The sequence below is a fragment of the Palaemon carinicauda genome, chromosome 29 (genome assembly GCF_036898095.1).
Source record: "Palaemon carinicauda isolate YSFRI2023 chromosome 29, ASM3689809v2, whole genome shotgun sequence".
Lineage (NCBI taxonomy): Eukaryota > Metazoa > Arthropoda > Malacostraca > Decapoda > Palaemonidae > Palaemon > Palaemon carinicauda.
Genome location: NC_090753.1, coordinates 45,728,406 through 45,733,405, shown reverse-complemented (window position 1 = coordinate 45,733,405; position 5,000 = coordinate 45,728,406).

Sequence of the window (5,000 nt, the reverse complement as noted above, 5' to 3'; positions counted from 1 at the left end):
ATTCCTTCTTGTGTGATCGACCAGACTAAGTCCTGTTGCTGTTCTCGGGGAGGATAAATCTTCCCTTGGGAGTTGCAACGCCTTCCTTGCTTTGGTGCTCTGGAAGCTGGCAAGTATTATACTACTGCGCTGGCCCTTTCCCTTAGATCTCCCTTAGGCTAAGACAGAGTTCTTGGCTACGGGTGATCTGTCACTAAAGCAAGGTTGGCAGGACCCTCTTGTCCCTTCCCCCTCTATCTCCGTAATGGCCTAGCCATTACTGTACTGTACCTTGCCGGCCGGCAGAGCTGGCCGGCAGGGGTATTACTGTACCATATGTCATTCTACTTCTGAACCTAGTATAGGTTGGGATTTGGATTGACTAAGCCCATTGCCGGCCGGCAGAGACGCTGGACGGCAAGGGTCTTATGTTTTCGAGTGCTGCCCGGACCTCTCTTGGTCCCTCATCCATGCCTGCCGGCAGAGCCGGACGGCATTGGTCAAGGAAGCCTGAATTAAGTTTCTCCCCTTCCTTATATGCACTCTTTCGGTTGCCGGGCTGGGGGGGTTGTGTACACTCTTATCCCGGCATCCATTCTATTTTCTTCTAGTGCTGTACCTGTCCCGGCAGCCGGCCTATGAGGCCGGCTGCCGGCCTGTGAGGCCGGCAGCCGGGCAGGGGTAGTCTTCTGGTTCTTTTGCTGCCGGCTGGCATCGGTCTTGTACCTTTGCCGGCCGGCTTATGTCAGTCCTTGTCTGCCGGTCACCAAGAGTGTGGCCGGCAGCTGGGTACTACCTTGTGTAGTTGCTGGCCGGCAATCATTGCCGGCCAACACTGGCTGTTGCTGGCCGGCAGCTGCTGCCGCCGGCACAGGCATTTGAACCAGAGGGCTGCCGCCCTATAGCTGTTAAGTAGTATACTTTAAAGCTAATTGTGGTGTGTGCCGGCTGGCAAAGGCAGGCCGGCACACATCCTCCTATACTGTACTAGTATTCTTCTGTATAGCATATACAGTAAGAAGAAAACTATAGTAAAAGTTTAGGTACAGCACTGTATCTTCTAACACTATTGTGTTTTCTTACACAGCCCTTTGCTGTTGCCCTCAGACAGGAAGCAGAGTTCTTCCCTGTCTATTATCCAGGATTTTTAAAATCATTGCCTAGGTGTGAGCTCCACCTGTTTCCTATGGAAACCTTGCATTGGTTACTCTAGTAGAGATAAACCATTTTTGATTTTATTATCTGGAAGGCTGCAACAATGGGTTGTGAGGGAAACACAAGTGTGTGTCTTTCATTTATGAATTGTTATGCTATACTATGCATATCCAGTGATACATAGTTCACTTGATACTCATGGAAATTTCTTCTCTTTACAGAAGGACACTCCGAAGTGGGGAAGTGCTTTCTGCAATGTCAGCAGCAAGAACCTCTGCGGACATGAGTTTTGTAGGAGACACGCAGCATACGCTGTCTCCAAGGATGATCTCCGGTATTGGGACCCTCAGGTATGTACTGTGTGCACTAACCTGATTAATGAGACATTTAAATAGCTAGGAAGAAGCTTCGTACCTGGGTAAGGGGCTTCCAAAAGTACACTTCTGGCCCTTATCTTCCAAGTGAGAAGATGAGGGCGTATCTTTTCCCTAAGGCATCAGCTGAGGCAGTGATTCCCCAGCCTCAAGAGGAGATCCCCTAAGTTCAGATCCAGGTGGATGCTGAAGTCGCGGTCGCGATGCAAGACATCCAGCTAAATGACAGGATATCTGATGTGGACGGGTGTCAGGAGGAAGACCTCCTTGCAGAAGCCCAGGATGAAGTTCAAGTCCCTCTACATCGACCGGTCTCCCAGTAGAGCTGGGACAGGCCCTCTCTTCTATTGTTGGAATGATCCAACAAATGCAGAAGGAGAATCAGGAGAAGGCGGCTGCAATGGAACTGCGAATGCAGTGCCTTGCAGAATCACATGGGCCCCAGAAAAGCTCAATGTGAAAGACCTTCCTTTGTGCTCGGATGCTAACCCATGGAGGTATGCTGAGCACATGTCGATGACGACTGGAAAGATCGTCATCTCGGATATGCTGGGCTCAGTTCCCCTGGAGGGTGGAATTCTGGCCCAGCAAGGCACCATATCCGGACTGTTATGTCCGGCTGAGGAAGGAACCAGCTTCAAAGGAGGAGGCAGAGCCGAAGGAGGTCATAGTGATGACCATGCTAAGGCTCAAGCTCTACTTTCATCTTCGATGAAAGAGAGGGGCTTCTCTAACTCAAAGGTAGCTGCATTGAATAGGAAGCTCCCTTCCTTTGTGTCCTCGCCTACTAGAGCCTTCCCCCTTTTTACAGAAAGGGTTTCTGGCTGTACTAAAAGCAATCGAGGCCGGCAAGTCTTGCCCCTCCCTAGAGGAGTGTAAACCCTTGTCGCTGGCCCTGCCTATGGACCACAAAGATTGGAAGGACGTCCATCTTACGTTCTAAGTGGAAAGTTGGAGGCTGATATTGCCGGACGTCAGTTCGGCAAGGACCCCCCTAAGCTGTCTGACTTTCTTTTGCGAAGTGAGCTCGATACAAAAGAAAGACTGACTGCCTCAATGTCTCTTCAGACTACTCTCGAGACGATGGCAAGTGACCCCAAGGTCCATGAAATGTTCATGGTAGTGGCCAAGCCTCATCTGGCCACAGTGACGAAGGACCTTTATGGCTTCGTCAAGGCAAGGAGAGCTTGTAGGGAGTTCGTGTTTACCTCGGCTACAGTGAGGCACGAGTTAAAGAAACTAATCTCCTCCAACATTTGGGGAAAAGACCTTTTTCCCTACCGACTTGGTCAAAGAAGTTTTTGATAAAGCCACCTTGGAGAATAGAAACCTTCTCCAGAAGTGGGACCTGGCTATCAAAAGAAAGTCTTCCCCGGATGAGGGTCCTCAACCAAAGAGGAAGACTATGAGGACTAGGCTACCGTCTCGGCCAGCCAAGCCTCTTAGACAGCAACAGCAACTGCAATTGCCATTGCCCCCAGTGCCCCAGATCGTGGCACAAACCCCGACCACCTTTCAGTGGGTACCCCAGGCCGTGTCGACACAGTCCACGGCATTCACCCCAGCGTTCGAAGGGCAGTCTACTTCCTTCCGAGCAAAGCCTAGAGGAGCAGCCAGAGGCTCGTCTAGACGCCCCTCAAGGGGAAGGGGATTCAGGGGTGGTCGTGGTCAGGAAGGCAAGACCTCAGGACGGCAGTCCAAGTGAGGTGATACCGGTAGGAGGGAGACTTCTGAAATTTCGGGATCGGTGGACCTTCGATCCCTGGGCCCACAGCCTACTCAAGAATGGATTGGGCGGGAGCTGGTACAGCACTCCACCCCCGTACCTTCGGTTTTTTCCAACACTCCACCCCCGTTATGGAGGAGTACGTTCAAGAACGGTTGGAGAAAAAGGGTGAAGCCCATCAATTTCTAAGGGAGGCTGTTTTGTGTTCCCAAGAAAGACTCGGAAAAGCTCAGAGTCATTCTGGACTTGTCGCCACTTAACAAGTTCATAGTGAATTGCAAATTCAAAATGCTAACACTGCAACACATAAGGACCTTACTGCCCAAGAGGGCATATTCCGTCTCTATAGACTTGTCAGATGCCTACTGGCACATTCCAATTAGCCATCGACTCTCCCCCTACCTAGGGTTCAGGCTACAGCGAAGACTATACGCCTTCGGAGCCATGCCATTCGGGCTAAACATAGCCCCAAGGATTTTTACGAAGCTTGCGAGCGTAGCTCTCAAACAATTTCGCCTAAAGGGAATTCAGGTAGTAGCCTACCTGGACGACTGGTTGGTGTGGGCAGCATCCGAGACAGAATGCTTGCAAGCTTCCAGTCAGTGATCCAGTTCCTAGAGTACCTAGGCTTCAAGATCAACAGAAAAAGTCTCGACTTTCTCCATCTCAAAAGTTCCAGTGGCTAAGATCCACTGGGACCTTTTGTCACACCGTTTCTCCACCCCAGCGAAGAAAAGGAAGGAGATAGCGGGTTCTGTCAAGAGACTTCAAGATTCCGAAAGGATATCAAGACACGAGCAGGAGAGAGTACTGCGCTCTCTCCAGTTTGCTTCGGTGACAGACCCAGTGCTAAGAGCACAGCTAAAGGATGCAATCGGAGTTTGGAGAAGTTATGCATCAAACGCGTGAAGAGATCTGAGAAGACCAGCCGCTTCGGCTAAGTACTCTTCTCAGGCCTTGGTCCCAAGCCAGACATCTATAGAAGTCAGGTTCTTCTTCAGCCACCTCCCCCGTCGGTGACGATTCACTCAGACGCCTCAAAGGAGGGATGGGGAGGTCACTCTCATCGGAAAAAAGTCCAGGGGACTTGGTCCAGGCTATTCAAGACCTTTCTCATAAAACTTTCTAGAAGCTAGGGCAGTGCTCCTTACCTTAAAGAAAGTCTCCCCGCGTCATTCATTCCACATAAAGTGGTAATAGACAGCGAGGTAGTTGTAAGATACTTGAATCGACAAGGATCGAGGTCACCACCTCTCAACCAGGTGATGTTGGCCGTCTTCCGATTGGCGGAAAAGAAGAAGTGGTACCTGTCGGCAGTTCACCTTCAAGGAGTCCGCAATGTGACAGCGGACGCTCTATCCAGGTTCACACCGATAGAGTCGGAATGGTCCTTAGACGCAGGATCATTCTCCTTCATTCTGAATCAGTCCCAGAACTGCAGATAGACCTCTTTGCGACGAAAGACAACAAGAAGTTGCCCCTGTACGTGCCCCGTACGAGGACCCCTTAGCGGAAGCAGTGGACGCGATGTCCCTCGACTGGAAAAGATGGTCCAAGATTTATCTGTTCCCTCCTCACAACCTTCTGTTGAGGGTCCTCAACAAACTGAGATCCTTCAAAGGGTAGCGGCAATAGTGGCCCACAAGTGGCCGAACAGCGTGTGGTTCCTCCTGGCATTGGAACTGTAGCTGAAGTTTGTACCACTACCAGATCCAATTCTGATCCAGCGAGTCCAGAAGTCAACTGTCTGCGCTTCATTACAGAAA